The sequence below is a fragment of the Bos grunniens genome, chromosome X (genome assembly GCF_055505025.1).
Source record: "Bos grunniens cultivar Pamir isolate PY7600 chromosome X, Bosgru_T2T1.0, whole genome shotgun sequence".
Taxonomy (NCBI): domain Eukaryota; kingdom Metazoa; phylum Chordata; class Mammalia; order Artiodactyla; family Bovidae; genus Bos; species Bos grunniens.
The window spans coordinates 3,823,440-3,848,026 of NC_141194.1; the positions used below are offsets into that span (position 1 = coordinate 3,823,440).

General features: G+C 47.3%; 1 protein-coding gene across 2 annotated transcripts in view; it reads right to left on the bottom strand.

Annotated features, from left to right (window-relative positions):
• NLGN4X (neuroligin 4 X-linked) overlaps window positions 1-23,766 on the bottom strand; it is a 390,250-nt gene extending 366,484 nt beyond the window's left edge. Inside the window, exon 1 of one of the 2 annotated variants that reach the window (XM_086387267.1) lies at window positions 23,394-23,766. The gene's annotated coding sequence lies outside the window, so the exon portion shown is untranslated. Of the gene's footprint in view, window positions 1-20,794; window positions 21,360-23,393 lie in introns of those variants that run through there. The other variant, XM_086387268.1, reaches the window with a different exon arrangement.
• Between the last annotated feature and the right edge of the window lie 821 nt (window positions 23,767-24,587).

The following is a 24,587-nucleotide window of genomic DNA, read 5'->3' on the forward strand; positions in this document are numbered from 1 at the left end:
GTGCTAGTGGTAAAGAACCCGCCTGCCAATGCAGGAGACATAAAAAACACAGCTTTGATCCCTGAGTTGGGAAGATCCCCTGGAGGAGGGCATGGCAACCCACTCCAGTATTCCGGCCTGGAGAATCCCATGGACAGAGGAGCCTGGTGGGCTACGGTCCATGGGGTCGCAGTCAGACACGAATGAAGCGACTTAGCACGCATGCATACAGATAAAGAAGGACGCAAAGATAAATAACTATATTATTAAAATATTCAGACAATTAAAATAGTAAAACATAGGTAAAATTAGAGAGAAATTGTACAAGGTGTTTAGTGCTTACCCAGTGGCTTATAGACTGAGGATTGCTGTTAACATTTGTTTCAGAACTTCTATATTCCTATAAGACGCCTCTCATCCCTTCTTTGCAAAGAAAATCACACTGTCCTTAAAATGTCCTTGAAAAGGTTTCATTGTGCTTCTATGATGTATACTCATAGAATTCCAAACAGAAGGCTTCTCAAGATACGCTGAAACGATAATCACCTGTGTGCATATGATAATTTCATTGTAAGTCCCACAGCCATAATGTTAAGAGGACAAGCTCAGGTTTTACAGTATCAATCAAGGTGAAAAGCTGACCCCGTGCCTATGAACATTTCAAAATCTACCCTCCCTGTGGTACCAGTGAAAAAAAGGTCAGGAGTGTGTTCCCTCAAATTTGTGCCTCTTGATAAAAAAAAAGTCTAATCCCTTGAATTTATTCATCACCTCCACTTTATAATCATAAGGGCTTTGATGTAGGTCATAGCTGAATGGCCTGGTGGTTTTCCCTACTTTCCTCAATTTAAGCCTGAATTTTGCAATAAGGAGCTCAACATCTGAGCCACAGTCAGCTCCAGGTTTCATTTTTTTGACTATATAGGAGATCCAACCAGTCCATCCTAAAGGAAATCAGTCCTGAATATTCACTGGAAGGACTGATACTGAAGCTGAAACTCCAATACTTTGGCCACCTGATGCAAAGAACCGACTCACTGGAAAAGACTGATGACTCGATGGACGTGAGTTTGAGTGAACTCCGGGAGTTGGTGATGGACAGGGAGGCCTGGCGTGCTGCAATTCATGGGGTTGCAAAGAGTCAGACACGACTGAGAGACTGAACTGAATTGATGGCTGGGAAAGATTGAAGGCAGGAGGAGAAGGAGAAGACAGAGGATGAGATGGTTGGATGGCATCACCAACTCGATGGACATGAGTTGGAGCAAAGTCCGGGAGTCAGTGATGGACAGGGAAGCCTGGAGTGCTGCAGTCCACAGGATTGCAAAGAGTCAGACATGATTAGCGACTTAACAACAAGAAGAAATAGAAAAATATTGGGATAAACTGTGAGAAGGAGTGAGCCCCAGGCCATTCTGAAATTTGCTGCCCAGGAGGGTTGCAGATTAATGCAACGAGGGACCGTGAACAACACTGTGACCTCTGCCAGTCCACGGAGGTGGAAGGTGGCATTTTTGCAAGCTGAGTTCCCCCGGGTCAGTGTGCTGAGCAGAGCTGACCCACAAGAGAGGAAGAGTCCCAAGGAAACAGCAGAGTCACATTTGCTCTTCTAGATCTTCCAAGGACAGAATCCCCCTCCCAGGTCCAAACCCCAGATGGGAGTTTTCCTCCAGTGGTTCTACAACTGAGGATGGCTTCCCTGGTGGCTCAGAAGCAAAGATGCAGGAGACCCGTGTTCCATCCCACTCCAGGGTTCTTGCCTGGAGAATTTCATGGACAGAGGAGCCTGGTGGGCTACACTCCACGTGGTCGCCAAGAGTCAGACACTGCTGAGCAGCTAAACAATAACATGACTTAGCAGCTCTCAAAAAGAACAGACCTCAAGGTGTCCAGGCAAAAGCAGCAAAGAACAAGTAACCAAGTGAAGAGCAACACAGTATTGGATTCTAGTGTTACACCATAGAGAGCAACAAGCGTACAGGAAACTGGGCTTCCCTGGTGGCTCAGACTCTAAAGACTCTGCCTGCAGTGCAGGAGACCCCGGTTCAATCCCTGGGTCAGGAAGATCCACTGGAGAATGGCAACCCACTCCAGTCTTCTTGCCTGGAGAATCCCACGGGCAGAGGAGCCTGGTGGGCTTCAGTCCGTGGGGTCGCACAGAGTCGAACACGACTGAGCCACTGACACTTTGAGCTTCACATGCTGAATATCCACAGCTTCACATCCACTCGTCCCTATGGATGCGAAGGAAAGACTGACAATCGATGAACAAATGACGGAGGAGGCATGGAGTTCCATTACAGAGAAATTCTAAATAATCCAAGTCAGTACTCTGCCATCCAAGGCGACCAGCTGGACAGCCCACCTCCTCGCCTCCGTGGACTTTTAAGTGCCTAGATTCTGAAGAACGGTCTGCGACAATGTGAGCCAGGCTGTTACTTGAACATGGGAAAAAACCCATTTCCTGCCTCCCCCGGTTTGTGCAGGTCAACCTCAGCCTGTGGGTAGGCGATGCCCTTGACAGAGTTGAGAAAGACAACTGACCTTCCTGGGTTTTCTTGCCCAGACACAAATCCCAGACAACATCACTCAAACTCCAACTGGGCGGGGGGGGACTCTGTACCTAATATCACGAAGCCATTAATAAAATCAAGGAGGATAAGGTCACAGACGAGAGGAGATGAAGGAGACGGGACAGGCTAATGAATTCAGCCGGGTGGGCTGCAGGGGACCCTGGGACAGAAAAGCAGGATTAGGTGAAACCTGGAAAAATCCACACATATCTGGTGTTTAGTTAACAGCCCTGCACCAGTGTTGGCTCCTTAGTTTGACAGATGTTCCAGGGTAAAATAAGACATTAATTAGAAATGGGGTAAACAAGCCGCCTCTGTACTATTTTTACAGGTTTTTTTTAGGGCGGGGGGGTTGGTAAATCTAGATTTTTTATTTTTTGGTTGTGCTGGGTCTTCACTGGTCCCTGCAGGCTTTCTTTAGTCGCGGCAAGGGGCGGGCACTACTCCTACCTGTGGCTTCTCACTGTGATGGCTTCTATTGTTGGAGGTGCCCGGCTTCTAGGGCACGTGGGTCTCAGGAGTTGTGACTCCCGGGCTCGAGAACACAGGCTCAGTAGCTGCGTTGCACAGGCTCAGTTTGCCCTGTGGCATGTAGGATCTTCCCAGAAAAAGTGCAATCTGCTCAGTCTTGTCCGACTCTTAGCAACCCCATGGACCGCACAGCCCACGGAATTCTTTCCCTTCTCCAGGGTCTCTTCCCAACCCAGGGATCGAACCCAGGTCTCCCGCATGGCCGGTGGATTTTTTCCCAGCTGAGCCACCAGGGAGGCCGGGGGATCTTCCCGGGCCAAGGATCAAACGCAAGTCTCCTGCATTGGCCGGTGGATTCTTTACCACTGGGCCACCGAGGAAGTCCCTAGTTTATTTTTTAAAGATGAAAACAGAGTGTGAATACCTTGGAATAATGCAGGTATGGTTCCATACCATTTACGTGAATTTGCTGACAAAAATGCTTGGGGTTCCCACTGCTTGTAAAAGTGATGCTTATACTTGACTGCAGTCCAGTAAGAGAGCAACAGCACTATGCCTTCATAAAGAATGTCCAGGGACACTCCTGGAGGTCCCGTGGCTAAGACTTCCTGCTCCCAAAGCAGGAGGCCCAGGTTCAATCCTCAGTGATGGTCCCAGACCCCACATGCTGCAACTCCTATATCACAACTTAGACTTGTCTTGGCCAGAGAAATGAATGAATACTTTCTTTTAAAAGAGACACAAAGTTTCCATCTGGGATAAAACTACCCTGCAAGGCTTATAGGAACAGAAGAGACAGCATTCCTAAAATCGTTTCATCTCCTCCTAGCAATGTGTGAAACATGGCAAGGTGTAATAAACAACTGCAATTAATTAACGTTTCAAAAAAAAAAAAAGAGACAGGCACTGGATTCTTACAGAGAATAATTAAGAATCAAGAGAAAAGGGAGATCAGAGGCAGGTAAGCGGCTTTCATAACAATTCAGAAAAAAATTAAAAAAAAATAGAGGTCCAAGTAACACGTTTTACTTTCGATTTTGAAGACTTCTTTTTCCCCTGTATCCTCCCCCAGTTCTTCTCATCAAAAAGATTTGCCTTTTTTCAATCCCTGCAACACAAAATAAAGTCAGTTTTGAGAATGAAATCATATCCTTTGTTTTAGTAACCTGTTCTCCTTCTTTTTAAGTAATTTGTACTTCCTTCTTTACGTTTTTTTAGTTGATGTGTTTTTACTTTACCTTATTTTTTTGGCCACACCAATCGGCTTGTGGGGGCACATGGGATCTGAGTTCCCTGACCAGGGAGCAAACCCCAGCTTCCTGCACTGCAAGAAGAGTCTTAACCACTAGACCACCAGAGAGGTCCCTTAGTAACCTGTTTGATGAAGTGTTTGAATTCTTAAGATTCTCACAAAATGGGCAAAAATAGATTCCAAACCCTGAAATTTTCAGGGCTTCCCTGGTAGCTCAGATGGCAAATAATCTGCCTTCAATGCAGGAGATGTGGGTTCGATTGTTGGGTGGGGAAGATCCCCTGGAGGAGGGCATGGTAACCCATTCCATTATGCTTGCCTGGAGAATCCCACGGACAGAGGAGCCTGGCGGGCTGCGGTCCATGGGGTCACAGACTTGGACATGATTGAGCCTCTAATACTTTCACTTTCGATCTTCAAGAACAGGGTTTGAAAGGACGGACCACCTGTGTGGTCAGAGATGAGTGAACAACTGGCTCTCTCTCTCTAAGCCTTAAGTTTCCTTCTGTGTAAACGAGTGAATACAAATGAATACAAATGGTTACTCAGTTTCTTAGAAGTTCCCATAACCCGTGATTCTCAAGTGTCATCTTATTTTCTCACAAATATCCCAAATGCCTGTACAGTTGACGTAGGTGATTCAATCATGATCTAAGCTCCTTTTTATCTTCCTGGAATTAAAGGTGGACTCAAATGCACACTTTGGTAGAATTATTACATCTACCATCTCTCCACGCCCAAAACTGAAACAGCCAAGAAAAGATAATGCATTCTTGAACAGTTTTTTTTTTTTTAAGTATTTATTTACTTGGCTGCATTGAATCTTAGTAGTGGCAGTTGAGTTCAGTTGCTCAGTCGTGTCTGACTCTTTGTGACCCCATGGACTGCAGCACGCCAGGACTCCCTGTCCATCACCATCTCCCAGAGCTTGCTCAAACTCATGTCTACCGAGTTGGTGATGCCATCCAACCATCTCATCTTAGCTGTGGCACTCAGGCTCAACTCCCTCATGGCATGTGGGATCTTAGTTCCCCGACCAGGGATCAAACCTGCGTTCCCTGCCTTGGAAGGCAGATTCTTAACCACTGGACCACCAGGGAGGTCCCTTGAATAGCGTTCTTAATTTGAAGAGAGGATTTATTTTTCCTACTGAGTAGGTCTGGAAGGAAATCAGACCGGAGGAGGAGGAGGACAGAGGAAAAACGGCTGCGTTTCGTTCTGATCTCCTCTGATCAGAGTCAGAGGTCCAGCCGGACCCAGAGGGCACCCCTGGTCCCTCGCCCTGGGGAGGACCCCTTTAGGACCACCTGGGGAATTAATTCCCTCTGAAGAAATGCCACCGATGCGTATCAAGAGAAACCAGAAGAAGCAAAGATGAAGAGATAGCTGTTTCAACAGCGGGTAATCCGGGAAAGACTCCTGGTTATAACTAAACCCCCCTCCCTGGGCTCAGCCCCACACTCCAGGGATGTCTGAGGTCTTCACAGATCATACAGGGTTTGAGGCTGTTCTGTGATTTCTCTAAATCAACACCATGCAGACAGTGGAAGATGGGAGATACAGTTGACAGTTAACTATGATATTTCAAGCTCCTTTCCCTTTGACTTTTTCCTTCAGCGACCTTCAAAGAGAGAAAAGGTAAATATACACCTTGGAACAACTTAGCAATAGCACTGTTACCAGTCAGACTTTGTCCATCTCATCAACACATTCGTATCTTTCAGCTGATTCTGTTATGGTTTTACACAACGCAGAGCAACTATTCTCTTTCTGTGTGTGAACACAGGGCCTCCCAGGGGGCCCAGTGGTAAAGAATCCGCCTGCCAATGCAGGAGATTGCAAGAGACATGGGTTAGATCCCTGGTTTGTGAAGATTCCCTGGAGGAGGAAACGGCAACCCACTCCAGTATTCTTTCCCGGAGAATCCCATGGACACAGGAGCCTGGCGGGCTGCAGTCCATGGTGTCACAAAGAGTCAGACACGACTGAAGCAACTCAGCTCTCACACAAACACATCTAAGTGAACAAGATGGGGTGGGAGGCAGGTTCACGATGGACGGGATATATGGATACACACGGCTGATTCACGCTGTGGTACAGCACAAACCAACGTAATATAATAAAGCAATTATTTTCCAATTTTTCAAAAAATGTGAATTAAAGAAATGAACAAGAAATTGGTTTTCTCTACAAATGCCCAACATGTATCCTGACCATTTAGATATATATTCAGAGAATTAAGCAATTTCTTATTAATTTAGATGGGACCAGAATCAATACTCCGCCTCCCCAAACTCGTGAAATTAAAACACAGGCTTATCTGCGTCATTTTCATGTAATTTTGATAACTGTTAATAGCTGATCCCTGTTGTTCATCAGAGAGACTTTTCCATCAATAAAAATCATCACGCACGACTCAGATACATCGCTTTATCTGTGAAATTGCTTTAGCAGAATCAATGGAAAACCTGCCCACAAATTGTAAGTGAAGCAATGTGTGAATTACATGTTCATTCCCATAATACGCTGCTGTTTGACTTCCACTATGACCCGAAATTGTCAGAAGATGCGGGCTGAGATGGGAATTTTCCCAGGATAGCCATTATATTAACATCTCTCCTCCATCTTTCTGTTCTTATAACGATTGGGGCTTCCTTGGTGGCTCAGACAATAAAAGAATCTGCCTGCCATGCAGGAGACCAAGGTTCAACCCCTGGACCAGGCAGATCCCCTGGAGAAGGGAATGGCAACCCACTCCAGTATTCTGGCCTGGAGAATCCCATGGACAGAGGAGCAGGTGGTTTCTTTACTGCTGAGCCACCAGGGAAGCCGTGGGTAAGCAGACAGTAAATTAATGCAGACACACCTAGATGGCTAGCTCCAGGCCGGGATACGGGTAGCATCTTCAGCCTGCACAAGGACAGACAGACTGCTTTTCCCAGAGGACCCTGGTTAACTCTTTGCTTCTTTAGCAAATCATCTCTCTGCGTATTAACCCCAGCAGCCTGTGCTGTTGAAGAAAATAAAATTTAACAGGACAGGAGGGGAAGGGGGCGACAGAGGATGAGATGGTTGGATGGCATCACCGACTCGATGGACATGAGTCTGGGTAAACTCCGGGAGATGGTGATGAAAGGGAAGCCTGAGGTGCTGCAGTCTATGGGGTCGCAGAGAGTCAGACACGACTGGGCGACTGAATAAATCATCCTCTCTATCTGAAAAGTATAGAATTACTGACCTTCTAATATTTCAGCTATATGGCCCTAATGATCTTGCCTTTAACTCTTGGAAAAATATTGATGAACACTGAATAAAGTTGCCGTTTCCCTTATTGTTGGCCGTGGGACACGAGGAGACACACACACACACACACCCCCATGCACGCACTCACCAGTAGGAAGATTCTGCTATAAAACCTCTTTGTTCTTAGTCTTGAGTCTGGTTCCGTTTATGTGCCCGACCCACCCATCATCCACCCACTATTTTTGCTGGTGGACCTGTCACATGGATCATATAAGAAAGATGAACAACTTGCTCTTCTTCAGTGCTGTCTCAGCCCTCCATAAATGCTGCCTAGAAGCGAGAAAGGGGAAAGACGCTGCCCTGGCAACTGAAACACTCCCAGGTCACCTTAGATCCTTTTAGCTCTGTGTCAGTAAAATACCATAGAAGCCTTCAATATTATTCCAGTTCCACAATTTAGGGAACACTCGTTACAAAGAATCTCAAATCAGGTGGCGTCTCCTGAATCCATCAGCGTGGGGTTTCTCAAATGCTCAGGGTGCCTGTTGTCAGTGTAAAGTTCAAGACACAAGTATGGCCAGTCAGGTTCTCCAGAATTATGTGATGTGGGAGTCTCCTTAAAAGAGAATCCCTTAAAGATGTGGTGTGTATATATACATACAATGGAATACTTCTCAGCCATAGACAAGAATGAAATCATGCCACCTGCAGTCATATGGATGAACCTAGAGAGGACCATACAAAGTGAAGGAAGCCAGACAAACATCCCAGGATATCGCTTATATGTGGAAGCTAAAATACGACACAAAAGAACTTATCTGTGAAACAGACTCACAAAGATGACAGATACGTGGTTGCCGATGGGCAGAGGGTAGGTGCTTCCCTGGTGGCTCAGATGGTTAAAAAAAAAAAAAAAATTCCACCTGCAATGCAGGAGACCTGGGTTCCATCCCTGGGTGGGGAAGAGCCCCTGGAGGAGGGCACGGTGACCCACTCCAGTATTCCTGCCTGGAGAATCCCATGGACAGAGGAGCCTGGCGGGCTACAGTCCATGGGGTCGAAAACAGTCGGAAACGACTGAGCGACTAAGCACATAGAGGGCAGAGAAAGGATTGGCTGGCAGTTTGCAATTAGCAGAGAAAAACTAGTATATGTGGATAAACAGCAAGGTCCTCCTTGTGGAGCATAAGGAACCATACCCAAGAGCCTGTGATAAACCATCATGGAAAAGAATATGAAAAGCTATGTATATATATATATTAAATATATTAAAATAATATACATTTATATATATAAAAATCGAATCAATTTTCTGCAGAGCAGAAATTAACACAGCACTGCAGATCCACTATATTCCAATAAAATAAATTTTAAAAAAGGAAAGCCCTGATTTGGGAGCTCTTGTCAAAGACCTTAAACAGCTGAAACATATATGAGAAGTGGTAGAGTTTGAGACAACTATCTGAGATTGTATCATCTTTGAGACTCTGTTACATCAGGATCCATGGTATTTTTCAGGCCCACAAAATTGCTGAAATACACAACTGTTGCCTATCAGTTCTTATAGTGACTATACGAAATAGCCATTCATTAGCTAGATTCACTACTTTATGTTTAAAAAAAAACAGTATTTTATGGGCCCTCAATTCTTTGTTGAATCAAAATAATCTGTTTCATATATGTATTCACTCACATGATATACTAAAACGAAAAATCAGTGTTTCACCAATATGTGGTTTGACAACTTTGAAAGCTCCAAGCAGCTGAATAAACAGGGCATGTGAAGGACTCTATTACACTGTCGTGGAAAATCTTCTTAGCCATTTCATTTTGCTCCTCTTTTCTGACTAATGGAAAGAATTATCCTCTATCTAATTACCTTCATTGGTCCTTTAATCCTTTAAGGACGTCTGAGTCCTCATTACTCAGCCAAGCAGAATAAAGACAAGGAGGAAGGGGAAGGAGAAAAGAAGAAATAAAAAAAGGAAAATCCACAATACATACCGGGAAATGGTAAGCAATGACACACACATGAGTTAAATATATTAATAACCTTCTCATGATCATTTACACACACAGGCAAGCTTTTTGGAGGAAGCTGATGTTGGAGAAGACGCTTGAGAGTCCCTTGGACTGCAAGGAGATCCAACCAATCCATCCTAAAGGAGATCAGTCCTGAATATTCATTGAAAGGACTGATGCTGAAGCTGAAACTCCAATACTTTGGCCACCTGATGGGAAGAGCTGACTCACTGGAAAAGACCCTGATGCTGGGAAAGATTGAAGGCGGGCAGAGAAGGGGAGGACAGAGGATGAGATGGTTGGATGTCATCACCGACACGATGGACATGAGTTTGGGTAAACTCCAGGAGTTGGTGATGGACAGGGAGGCCTGGTGTGCTGCAGTCCATGGGGTTGCAAAGAGTCGGACATGACTGAGCGACTGAACTGATGCCTAATTCCCCTCTACAATACAAGAACTAAGTTTCCTTCCAGACTTGTACCTTGGACATGCTCAAGAAAAGTGATGAAGGGAAGACGGAATAGGAGTCAGAAACCAGTTTCTAGAAAAAAGATGCATACTTGTTAATCGCCCAATTTCTTTTCCTGCCAGTGCTGAAAGGATCTCCATTCCTGAGCCACCATACTGACTTCCCACCCAGAAGAAGACAGCAAAAGACACCTCGCCAAGAGAAGCTACTCAGATGGACAGACAGGGGACCACCGCCGCCCGAGGTCCGTGGTGCCCAGCGCTGATTTCCTGGGACTTCTGTCCGGGCTGACACAGATTCTGGGTCTTGGAGTCTAAGGGCAGAAGAAGTCTATCTTGACTTGATAGACTTGATAGGTTGACTTGATACATATGTTCCCACTAACATAAGGTTGCCCACTAACTATCAATTAGTTATGTTTCAGTGAGGACTGTAATAAGCCTGTTACCATAGCAACACTCCTCAACTTCACTTGAGCGAGAAGTGGGAAGATTCTGCTGCTGCTGCTAAGTCCCTTCAGTCGTGTCCGACTCTGTGCGACCCCATAGACGGCAGCCCACCAGGCTCCCCCGTCCCTGGGATTCTCCAGGCAAGAACACTGGAGTGGGTTGCCATTTCCTTCTCCAATGCATGAAAGTGAAAAGTGAAAGGGAAGTCGCTCAGTCGTGTCCGACTCTTAGCGACCCCATGGACTCTGGGGACCAGCCTGGAAATGGACTGGCCACATACAAGAGTTTCTTCTGGAAAATGCCCATCAAACTCTATCCACCCATCCATCTCTCTATGTAATTTATATCTATCTCAATCTTATATATATTTATATTAATTCCTTATACAGGCTAAATTTCATTTACATTATATAACACAGCTATATTTCTGTAACACATTGTTTAGTTTTCAAGTCATATCCGGCCCTTTTGTGACCCCAGGGACTGCAGCCCACCAGGCTCACGTCCATGGGGTACTCCAAGCATGAATACTGGAGTGGGTTGTCATTTCCTTCTCTCCATAAGACATTATGGTGCTAAATGAATTTTATTCATTATGGATATAAAGGTTTTCCAATAGATGTTGAAATAAAGCATGTTTTGATGAGTTTTTCTTATCAGTTATATAAACTATATACAAATTCAATTTTAGATATGCATAACACAGACTATATATAAAATGACTATATATAAAATAGACAACCAACAAGAACCTACTGTATAGCATGGAGAACTCTCCTTAACATTTTGTAGGAACTTACAGGGAAAAGAATCTGAAAACATACAGACACACACACACACACATATGATTTATATATATATATATATAAGTTTTATATATATATAAGTTCATGTATATATATGTATATACATCCATATATATATAAATATATATATATACATCTGAATCACTTAGCTGTATACACTAATGCAATATTGCAAATCAACCAAATTTAAAAATGCTGTGTATAAATATAATTATATAAATACATAAACGCAAGACAGCAATAATTATATACACATATATTCAAATCGACTTTAGCTAGTTTTCTGGATGAAGGCTTTCTAGATACGACTTGCCAATGAAATGATTTGTACGAGAAAGGGCTCTGTGATGCCGTCTGTAACTGTCCTGAGACCCCCCCTGTGCCTACATGGCAGTCAACAGACACATCAGGGACTTAAAGTCTATTTAAGTCTATCTGCTATTGAGGTCTTTGCTATATATATGTAGCTGTATGTGTATATACATATGCTATATAGCTATTTATGTATTTGCTATATAAGTCTCTTTGCTATTCCGTGCAATCCAATTTACAAAGAACCTGCTGCTGGAGACACAGTGACAGCCTGGGCCTGGAAACCCTGAGGTGTTAATTCACCGCTGCCCCGTCTTTCCCAGGGGCTGGGGTGTCGTCCACGCTTCTCGGTAGGTGCTCTGCGGGGGAGCGGTCCACGTGGAACCAGAATGCATGGGAATGGCACGAAGGCAGGGGCCCCCAGGACACAAAGAGATTGTCATGAGTTGCCCCACTCTGGGGACTTGCAGCTTCTCAGGGTTTGGGGAACGTGAACCCCGGCTTTGTCCACTGTGCTGATACAAAGCTCCTTGGATCTTGCCAGTTGAAGTGAATGGCAACAGCCTCTCATCAGCGCTCTTGCGCACCGAGAAAGACACAAAGGCTGGCATCTCCTACCAGGCAGATAAAAGGGCTATTTAGTTTTGTCTTTTAAAAAAAAGAGTGTCTGGTTTGATCCTCGGGAAAAAAAAAAAAGTCAATTTCTGCATCCCAGTTATGCAAGCTGGCGGAATATGGATGACCATGAAGGGGCTGTCTGATTTCACGCCTACCACACACAGGGGCTCACCCTGGGCGTGGACAGTGATGCCCTGTTGATAAACGTTACTCACATCGGAAGAGAAAGCTTCCGGGAAAATTACAGAAAGTACACGTGTGCCCCTCAACACACACTCGCAAACTCTTTCGGTCTCATGACTGAGGTCTCAACATCCTGTAATAAATCCTTAGAGCAAAGCACGTGTAACAGAATCTGCATATGCATAAATGGACGACTGTGCAGTACACCTGAAAAGAACACAACATTGTAAATCAACAAAACGCCAGTCAAGTAAATAGACACATGTATAGGGTTAGGTGGATCACGATGGTATACCCCTGAAGCTAACGCAACGTTGTAAGTCAACAAAACTCCAATAAAGTAAATAGACACATGTATAGGGATAGCTGGATCACCACGGTGTATCCCTGAAGCTAACGCAACATTGTAAATCAACAAAACTCCAATAAAATAAATCGATACACCTATACGTATAGCTGGATCACTGTGGTGTATCCCTGAAGCTAACGCAACATTGTAAATCAACTACACTTGAATAAAATACATAGATACAGGTATATAAAAGACACCTCCTCCCGGGAAGGAAAGCTGCCACAAACCTAGACAGCAAGATGGAGGGGCAATAATAAAACACACTACCCTCCAATAAGTGGTAACAGGTACAGAAACAGGGACTCAATGCCGGTAACTAAGAGAAATGCAAATCAAAGCCAAAGTGAGATATCACCTCAAAAGGGTCAGAGCAGCCGTCATCAAAAAACTCTTGCCAACGGTAAACAGGCGTGGGAAGAAGGGAGCTCTCCCACACTGTTGGACGGAATGTGAATTGCCACAGCCCCCGATAGTGAACAGGATGGAGGGTTCCTCAGAAAACTTAGAGAGAGAACCAGCATATGACCCAGCAATCCCACTCCTGGGCATATATTTAGAAAACACAAAAACTTTTAATTCAAAAAGACACATGGACTACCCCTCCAACCACAATGCTCACAGCAGCATTATTTACAGTAGCCGAGATACGGACACAACACAAGCGTCCATCAATTTACAGTAGCCGAGATACAGACACAACCCAAGTGTCCATCGATGGCTGCATGTGTAAAGAAGATGCGATGCATACACACACACACACACACACACACAATGGAATACGACTCAGCCACAAAAAAAAAAAGAATGAAACAATGCCATTTGGAGCAATGTGGATGGATCTAGAGATGACCATGCCAAGCGAGGTAAGGCAGAAAGAGAAAGGCAAATATCATGACATCACTCACACGTGGAACGGAAAAAAAAAGGGCACAAATGAGCTTATCGGCAAAACAGACTCAAAGACATAGAAAACAAACAGATACGCTTTGCTGTATACCTGAAACTTACACAACATTGTAAACCCACTATGAAACTGAAAGCGTGAGTCGCTCAGTTGGGTCCAACTCTTTGCGACCCCATGGACTGAGGTTCCTCTGTCCATGGGACTCTCCAGGCAGGAATACTAGAGTAGGTTGCCGTTTCCTTCTCCAGGGGAATCTTCCTGGCCCGGGGATCAAACCAGGGTCTCCTGCATTGCAGGCGGATTCTTTACTATCTGAGCCACCCATTAAGCAGGTAAATCAACTATACTTCAAATTTTTTTTTTAAAGAGGAAATAAGCTGCTGTTATAAAAGAGATACGGACATACTGATCAGCACAGGAAACTGTGTTGCATAAAGTGTAAACATACCGAATCACTGTGTTGTCCATGGGAAACTACTAAAATTATGCAAATCAATCTAAATTTCTTTAAAAATGTGCTTATGCTTTCCCACCATCTAGCGCATTCAGAGAATACTCGTGCAGGAAAAAACCTGAAAGCTCTGCAGCTACCCAACCTCAGTGGGTTCTGGGCTCCTCACCCCCTAACCACCAGCTGCCCCACCCCTCCCAACCCTGCTGGTGGTTTCCGAGACCACAGTTTGACGCCGCGGGCTGAGCATTCATAGCTGGCGGACCGTCAAGGTAACCCAATCCATGTCCCCCGCTGTGACTATGAACCAAACACTGGTGATACTGACAAACGAGACCTGGAAAATGATACCATGTTCCAGTCCCATCACCGCTGTAAGAACACAAGCAAGGAGCTCTTTTCCGTGCTTTGCAAAAATAATCACGGGCTGCAAGTGCACACCTCTCATCACTGCCAATCGCAGTTTCTGTAACCTTCGTTCTGTTTTTTTTTTAAAGGATTCCAAAGCTTAAACAAGTTTGCTTTCTAACATGAGAAAAATCGGAAGTGAAATTCCACATTTCAAAGGACTGCACTTGGCAGAATACAATTTCTTTCCCCCCATCATCAACCTCCGCAAAAAAAAAAAAAGTTGTAATCAGCCAAACAAAAACAAAAGTGGTTAGCAAAGGGGAAAAGGGATGGGGTAAATTGGGAGTTTCGGATTAACAGATACACACTAAAGTGAAAGTCAATCAGCCACGTCCAGCTCTTTGCGACCCCGTGGACTATACAATCCGTGGAATTCTCCAGGCCAGAATACTGGACAGGGTAGTCCTTCCCTTCTCCAGGGGATCTTCCCAACCCAGGGATCGAGCCCAGGTCTCCCGCAGTGCAGGCGTATTCTTTACCAGCTGAGCCACCAGGGAAGCCCAAGAATACTGGAGTGGGTAGCCTATCCCTTCTCCAGGGGATCTGCCTGACCCAGGTATCGAACCCAGGTCTCCCCCATTGTAGGTAGATTCGTTCCCACCTGACCCACGAGGGAAGCCACATAGATACACACTACTATATATAATATAGACAAACAACAAGGAGCTACTGAAAAGTGCAGGGAACTATATACTCAATTATTTTGCAATCATCTGCAAAAAAAAATATTTATATATATATAAATATATGTATGTATGTATAACTGAATCACTTTGCTGCACACTTGAAACGCAATTTTGTAAACCAACCAGGAAAAGTGAAAAGTGAAAGTGTTAGTCACTTGAGTTGTGTGTGATTCTTTGTGACCCCAGGGACTGTAGCCCACCAAGCTCCTCTGTCCATGGGATTGTCCAGGCAAGAAAACTAGAGTGGATTGCCTTTTCCTTCTCCAGGGGATCTTCCCAACCCAGGGACTGAACCTAGGAATCCTGCACTGCAGGTAGATTCTTTACCATCCGAGCCACCAGGGAAGCCCCACAAATCAGCCATATTTCAGTTTTTAAAAAAAAAAAAAAGAAGAGGAAGATGAGTCAGGACGGGGGATGGGTGCTTACAGGAACCTACAGAGAGTCAAGTGCAGAGAATTTCAGACTAGAATGGGCGTGGCCAGGAGGAAATGGCAGGTAACAAATCCATGGTTATCAAGGTTAGGTACAGTATTCTTGCCTGGAGAATCCCATGGACAGAAGAGCCCGGCAGACTATGCTCCATGAGTTTGCAAAGAGTCGGATGAGACTGAGCAACTAACACTTTCGCTTTCAAAGCAAGGTGATGATGTTCCAGACCTGCTGTGTAATATTGTAGCTACAGCCCACGGGACTGTATGATACACTGAAACCCAAGCTGAAAGGGTACATCTGTTTTCCCATGTTCTTACCACAATGCCATAAGATAAAAAGGTCTTCCCTGGTGGCTCAGGCAGTAAAGAATCTGCCCCCAATGCAGAAGACTTGGGTTCAAACCCTGGGTTGGGAAGATGCCCTGGAGAAGGGCATGGCAACCCACTCCAGTATTCTTGCCTGGAAAATCCCAGGGACAGAGGAGCCTGGCGGGCTATATACGGTCCATGGGGGTCACGAAGCGTCATACACAACTGAGCTACTAACATTTTCCTAAGATTACAAAGATATGGCTGGGGTGCTGGCCTCAAGACCAAATGATGACTTCATCACCCAATGTGATATGAGCCTCTGGAAACCAAAATGTTCACCAATATCGACATGTCAAACCAAGAAGTTCCAACTGTCAGCCTAAAGGCTGTCATCTGTTCATGGGAGACCATTATACACAACACACATTTTAAAGAAAACCACCAGAGCTCTGGTTCCTCGTCCTCATTTCTGAAGACCTGTAAAAGCACCTTGCTACTTCCTGAATACCATTCTGAAATAAGAGCTTTCCTGGTGGCTCAGACAGTAAAGAATCAGCCTGCAATGCAGGAGATCTGAGTTCAATCCCTGGCTTAGGAAGATCCCCTGGAGAAGGAAATGGTAACCCACTCCAGTATTCTGGCCTGGAGAATTCCATGGACAGAGGAGCCTGGAGGTCACAAAGAGTCAGATACAGCTACGCAGAACACATCCTGAAATCAAGACTTGCTTGTTTGAGATGTCTTCCAATGAGGCCCTACGGGGTTTTCTCTTTCTTACGCCTTTCCTAAGACACTTTTTCTTTCCTGGAATCAATTCAATAATACTTCATCTTAACTGTATACTTTATGTTTGCTGAGGTTTGGTTTCTGTTCTATCAGGCATCCCTTCTGGGGAGCAGGGAGGGGAAGTTTGGACCAGATTCAGTTCAGTCGCTCAGTCATGTCCAACTCTTTGTGACCCCATGGACTGCAGCACGCCAGGCCTCCCTGTCCATCCCCAACTCCCAGAGTTTACTCAAACTCACATCCATCCATCCATCCAGTCGGTGATGCCATCCAACCATCGCATCTTCTGTCATCCCCTTCTCCTCCTGCCTTCAATCTCTCCCAGCATCAGGGTCTTTTCCAATGAGTCAGTTCTTTGCATCAGGTGGCCAGAGTATTGAAGTTTCAGCTTCAGCCGCAGTCCTTCCAATGAACATTCAGGACTGATTCAGAGACTCATTCTGGAAACTGATTGGCCCATTTCCACAGGCAGAGGGCGCTCCAGAGTCCTGCACACCGAGGGCAGTTGCTCTCAACAGTGAATGTCTTAAGTTTGAAATCAGAGCCCCAAGTGGCCTGGATATATTCTCCACTCGGGCACCGATTTTACGAGCCTTTTATTTCATTTTTGTGTCATATGCCCACCGCAGACATAAATCCTTCTCACAGCCTAGATATTTGTTCGCAGCCTATAAATTGCCAACTTCTTTCCTAGGGCTCAAAAATCACTGTGGACGTTGACTGCAGCCACGACATTAAAAGATGCTTGTTCCTTGGAAGGAAATCTATGACAAACCTAGACTCCACATTAAAAGGCAGAGACGTCACTTTTCCAACAAAGGTCCATATAATCAAAGCTATGGTTTTTCCAGTAGACACATGTGGATGTGAGAGCTGGACCATAAGGAAGGCTGAGTGCCAAAGATTTGATGCTTTTGAGCTGTGGTGTTGGAGAAGACTCTTGAGAGTCCCTTGTCCCGCAAGGAGATCAAACCAGTCAATCTTAAAGGAAATCAACTCTGAATACTCGTTAGAAGGACTGATGCTGAAGCTCCAATCCTTTGGCCACCTGATGCAAAGAACTGACCCATTGGAAAAGACCCTGATGCTCGGAAAGATCGAAGGTGGAATGAGAAGGGGGCGACAAAGGATGAGATGGTTGGATGGGATCACTGACTCGATGGACATGAGTTTGAACAAACTTGGGGAGATAGTGGAGGACAGGGAAGCCTGCTGTGCTGCAGTCCATGGGGTCTCGAAGATTCGGGCACGACTTAGCAAATGAACAACAGCAACCACCACTTTTTTCCCCCTCTCCTTTATTCATTTGCACTAATCTGCCCGTCTCCAAGAAAATAAGAGGAAGGATTTCCCATCCTGCCATCCACTGAACAAAGAACAGAAGAAGCTTTGAAAGGCCAAATGTAGGTTGTTTAGAGAGAAAAAAAAAATTACAAAACTGGAAAATATTCGTGCCATGAATGGCCCATGAATGGTTTACAGGCCACAACAGATGACCTAATTGCCTACAACCACGTGGGCTCAGTTTTGAGAGCCTCACTGTCTCCCCATCTCTGCACATAAGCGGAATATTTTATTTGAAACTGGTAGCTGACACGCTGAAGAAATCAGCTGTTGCTACGTTAGAAGGCATAGCCTGTCTCAGAAATTTTTTAAAGTCCTTAAGCAGACGATGAAGTGTCACTTCTGGAAAAAAAAAAAAATACGGCATCCAGAATTTTTTTTTTTTAATTGAGCAACTGATTTAAAGCTGAACATACTTCTCTCATTTGAAAATAAAGGCATGCTGTGAAGGATGGAGAATATTCAGAAAGAATACAGTCGTGGTTGATATATTAAAAATCTGGTCCTTGCCCTTGACTTTCACATACCAAAAAAAAAAAAAAAATCAACTGTCATCAAGTTTGGGATTTAAAATCTGTTTTCATCAGAGAAGCCTGTCTTCAGAGTGAGGGCATTTAAAGGACTTTAAATATTTTCACAGGGTCGCTTCATTTGAATCACATAAACTCTGTCTACAGGTTGTACAGTCCACAATACCCAGGCTGTAACAAAGGTTGAGAATCTGGAGTACCAATTAAAACGGAAGACCGGTGAGCCCCCTGCCAGATTCCAGGCACTTGAATATTTACTTTTGTGAGAACCGTCTCTGCGTCTTTGTTTTGTGGTCCAGGCATCAAAGCCCAATATTCTAAAGGGTTCTTACAGAGTTGCCTGCGTATTCTGAAACCAACAAAATGTGTATAGACAGACAGGAAACACTCTTGTCTTTGTATGGAAACCAGAAGCTTTCCACAAATTACTGCAAAGGAAAAAAAAAAAAAAAGAAAAGGCCAAGTTCAAAAATAAAAGAAAAACACCCATATACTTGCTGTCGGTCTACATGCCAGGCCAAAGAAATAACTTGACAATTCTGCACATGTATTCACTTGTGAATTTCACAGGATCATACCTGCTTTATGCTTCTTATGGAGCAATTCCTCACTTATGGAGCATGTTACCTATTCTTAAGACTGGGATAAAAAATTACCTGGATAGCTGGATTTAGGGCTAAATGTACATTCAGCATTCTTTTATTTGGGAAAAAAAAATACAAAGGAACATTAACAATTCTTCCACCAAAGAAAAACATGTCAAAACGCCTTGCAAACAGCATCAAAGCACGGCCGTTATTATGAAAAAGCAATGATCATTAACTCCCCGCTCGAAATCATACTGGTTTCCAAAAAATTTAACATGTCATTTTAATCCAGTGATTTAAAACTGATGAAGTAATTTTCCACTTGCTACATCCTGGCCCTCATTTTTTTTTTCTTCCATGTCAAGGAAAATACTCTTTAAAAATTGTCAATTACATTTCTTTGGGTAATAGAATACTGAGGTTCTCATCTTGGGGGAGAAAATTATTTGCAGAGGCCTCTGTGAGACGCTTCTGTTTTGAATATCGGGGCACGTTTCTAAAATTCAATTTTATTTTAAATCTGGACATAAAGGATGAATGCAACCATGTGCCACAAACGCCCGGCTTCCCAGACACACACCTTGTGTCGCATTCAAACACGGGGACCAACCCGGAGTATTTTCGAGATCGCTAGTAACCTCTTCCCAACAGCGGACGGGAGGCCTGCAACCAGTCCCTACCCCACCCCCAATGTGCCCCCACACACATGCAGATTTCGGGGCCATCAAAACCATTTCCCCTGACTCCGTCAGCCCCGAGGAAAAACGCTAAAGCATCTCCATTCAAATCACGGCGCTCTCCCAAGCAGCTGAGGTTGCTTTGTTCCACCGGGAAGTCAGGTCTCGACACCCCGGTCGTTTCATTTCTAGCCGAAGGAGGTGCCCAGCAGACGGTGCCTGACGCCTGCGCTTCTGTTCTGGCCTGCAGAGACCTCCACGGACTGGAAATTCGGCCCCGTGAGGATCACTAAGTCTCCCCAAACTTTTTTCTTCCTTTTTCTCTCTCCGCCACCCCACCTCCTTCTGCGTCCCGTTCCTCAAATCAGGGGACAAGCCTGACTCAGAAAAGATGCTAGGTCGGCACCACCTCGCATGGGGACACGGGGAAAATGGAACGCGCTCAGAAGGTGGAAACAGGGCCGGCCAGTGGATCCTTTCCAAAACTATAGGGTATCACAGAAAGCTATTTCACCACACGGACCAAAGAGAAGGAAAGGAAAAAGAAAAAGAAGGCAAATCAAAATGAAAGGAAGTAGCCACACTACCCCCTTGTGGATCCTGCTCGCAAGGACAGCACCTGCTTACTTCGCTGCTCCCCCCCCGCCCCCCGCCCCCGACACCCCTCACCCCAAATTTCTTAAGTTGGGTCCACCTGAAAGACGGGCTCGCCCAGGGACCCGCCCGCGCTCCGGCTTTCATACATTACGCGCGCAGCCGGGGCGCGCGCGAGATGCCAGCCTCAGCTCCAGGTTATGGGGTTGGGGGGGTCCACCCCCACCCCGGACCCCCGAGACGCTGCCTGCTGCCCCCCTCCCCCACGCCAGCCCCAAAATAGCAACCTGGTGGCTCCAGAAATAAAGTAAAAAAAATATATATATATATTTTTAAAGAGGCCCACACCTGCTGGTCGGTTCCGAGGAATGAGTCCGAAGCCGAGGAAACCCGCAGCCAAAAAAAAAAAATCAAACCCCGCTGAGAAAAGGGGTGGCGGGAGAGATGCAGAGGACGTCGTCCGAGCGCCCCTCGTCCTCCCGGCCGGACGTCCGTTCCCAGGGTGGTCCCCCGGCCGGGCCCCCGGTGGGAGGGGGTGGGAGGGGTGGTGGTGGGGGGGACTCCGGGACCCCGCCGATGCAGGAAGATCGGGTGAAGTGTGTGTGTGTGAGAGAGAGAGAGAGAGAGGCGCCGGAATGGTGCGCCCGGGCCCAGGGCTGCGGGGGGTACCCGCGTCCGGATCTGGAGGTGCAACACCCCCCCCCCCACCTCCGCAACCCGGGAAGGCCGCCCGGGAGGATCGGAGGGGAGAAGGCGAGCCTCCCGGGTTCTCGGCGGGAGGAAAACAGCCGGGGGGTCCAGGTCGGGGAAGGGGGGAATAGAGAGGGGCGCGTCTGGGAGACGGAAGGATGCGTGCGCGCCGGGAGGAGGCGGCGGGCGTCCTGGGGAGCCGGAGGGGGCAGGCAACTGTCGTGCCTGGGGGCTGGGGGGGGTGGTTTACAGCTGGGGAACCTCAGCCTCTCCTCCTTCCTCGAGCTCGCGACCCCCCCGCACCGTCTACAGCCGAGCGGCGCACACCCGCCCCCCGCCCCACCACCACCACCACCACCACCACCACCATCAACACCTCCCCAGCCCCGGTCCCCACCCCGCGCGCCCGCAGGTCCGGCCACGCAGGCCCGGGGGCCGGCCCGCCCCCGCCGCCGCTGCCTTGGGGAGGGGGCTGCTTTTTGCCAGGCTCTCCCAGCCCCTCACCCACCTCCGGGTACCCCCCTCCCCGCCGCCCCATCTCCAGCCACCACCCCCCCCCACCCAGCCCAGGCGGCGGGTCTTGGCCACCAGTTCCGCCCGCTGGAGGTGGCGGCGTAACCAGGCCGAGGCGCGCGGGAATGCCTTGGCTGGGGGGAGGGGGGGTGGCTGTTGCGGGGCGGGGTGGGGGGGACGAGGAGGTGGTCGGGACGAAATCGGATTGAAAGCGTGGGGAGGGGAGGGTGGGAGGAGAGCCGCCGGCTTTTAGGTCGGGGTGTGGGGCGCTTCTGTGGGCCCCAGTCTGTGGGGGTGGTCCTCAGATCCCACAGACTCCCGAGACCCCCAGCCCCTACCTGGGACGAAAGGGCTGGCCCGCCGCGCGCCCGGCGGTGGTGGTGGTGGTGGTGCTGATGGGGGGCGGGGGAGTGGGCTCTGCTCTAGAGAATCGGGGTCCTCCAAGGGGCTCGGATGGGGTCCGTCCGCACCCCCCACCCGAGACCCCGGCCCGGAGCGCCCCGCGCGGGTGCCCGCTGCTAAAGCAACTTTTGTGGTTCCTGGGGCCAAGCGGGCAGCCTTGGGGACCGTGCCGCGCGCGGGAGCCGCGTGCCCCTCGCACAGGTACAGGCCAGACCTCCCCAACCCAGCTCCCCGAAGCAGTGAGACCAGCTCCCCCCGCCACCAGCCGCCCCCGACTCGCTTCCCCTCAACACCCTCCACCTCGCGCCGCTGGCTTTTTCTCCCAGCCCACACGCACGGGAAGAAGAAGATTGAGGGGTGCAGGTAGCCCGCCCCCCTCTTCCCCCACCCCCACCCCCCCCCCCAGCTTGGCAGAAACCGCGCGGAGCTAACCATCAATCCGTCTTCACCCCGGGGTCTCCAGCGCGCCCCGGGTCGCTGCCCAGCAAACCCCAGCCCCGTCCTAATCAGTCACGCGCGTTATTCAGTGCATCACACAAGCCCGTCATCTGCTCTCAAGGCCAGCAGAGGAACGAAGGGAGGGAAAAAAAAAAAAAAAAGGAAAATCGGTTAATGCAAACCCAGCCAAGCCTGCTTTTTTTTTTTTTTTCCCTCTCCCTGGTTAACCCAAAAAATAAAATAAAATAAAATGCACCCCAGGAGGTAGCAGCTGACAGTTTTCCTTAAAGAAGGAGGAAGGCAAAAAAAAAAAAAAAGGCCGTGGCTGCTCACAGTTTCCATTAAGTCCTCCAGGCTGCCTCACCAGTCCCGCTTTGCAGAGAGCTAGCGCTTCGGTCTTTCTCTCCCTGTACTGCAGATATATTTTTTTTTTTCTCCCCCTTCCTCTCTCGGCCACACTCTTCTCTGTTTATTTGTATGTAACACAGCGCTACTTTGTAAACAGCAAACACGGCCCCGGCGCCGTTCAAACAGCTGACTGCAGCCAAAAGGCTTCCAACCCCACGGTGGTATATCGCGATTTTTCTAAGTCAAAAGAAAAATAATAATAATAATATAACGTTTGTGTCGAGATGTGCACGGAGCTGGCAGACGACATGCATGTCCACACTCCCACCCACACCTAAGAAATGGAGCGACAGATGAAAGTCCTATTCAAATTTTCAAAATGAGGGAAAAAATAATTTAAAAAAAATATCGGATGAAGTGAAGCGCAAACGTTAGCAATCAGGCTTATTAGCATCATTTTCTGGGATGCACACACGAGTCCAATCGTTAAAAAAAAGGGGGGGGGGGCTTTAAATGAAAAATAACCCAGAGACGTGTATCTTAAAACGGCACCTACCTCAGCCGTGGAGAAGCCGCATCGGTTCTGAGTGTTCCTGTTAGGCATCCAGATTTTTCCAGGGAACCCTGACTGATGCTTATGATTCAGGAGGATGTGTAGAAGTCCAGCCGCCTGGGGTTCTGTCGAATCCCAACCAGATTTGCACACCGTCCCCCACCCCCAACCCACGTCCCCAAAGGAATGCGAGGACCACCGACCCCGGCCTTTGGCAGGAAAATTCGGTGTTTGTGGCGTAAATAGTCTGACGGGGAGGAAGAAACGGGGACGCAGGCGGAGCTCGAAGGGCAACGTGAGGTCTGAATAAGCGCTCTGTACGGAGAGACAGAGACCCGGGCTGCAAGAAAGAGAGAGAGATTGAAGCGAAAGGTCCTGATGGCTCCCAGCTCGCCCTCTGCTATTGGACCAAACTGAATGAAATTTACAAAGCCAGCAGCCAATAGATCTCCGCAGTCGGCCCCGTCACTACAGAAACCAAATCCGCAGCTACAAAGCGCTTGCAAAGAGCAGCTAATCCCAGTGCAAACCAGCTGGAACGGAGAGATTCCCCGGGTGTGCCGGGGTGGTGGAACAGGTGAGCCGCGTCTCCCCGGGCCCCCAGTGCCCGAAGCGCGGGGGTTGGGTGGGGGGGGAGGTGAGAGGTTCTTGCGCTCCTCCGGCACCCTTCGGAGACGGCAAACGTGCCGCTGTATTTGCAAACAGCTTTAACCCTTTCCTGTCGGGCTAGGCGAGAGCGAGAGCGCCAGCGGTGGTAGCGATTCCCTGGGCGTCAGGCAGACTAAAGTGCTACTGTTTCCTGACTGATGGTAATAGGAAGCGATGACACAGAGATACATAGATGAACATATAGATACATACACACAGTCACAGACACACAGACCAACACACAGATACACACACAGTCACAGACACACAGACCAACACACAGATACACACACACAGTCGCAGACACACAGACCAACACACAGATACACACACAGAAAGTCACAGACAGATACACAGACCAACACACAGATACACACACACAGTCGCAGACACACAGACCAACACACAGATACACACACATAGTCACAGAAACACAGACCAACACACAGATACACACACAGTCACAGACAGAGACACTGACCAACACACAGATACACACACACATAGTCACAGACAGACACACAGACCAACACACAGATACACACACAG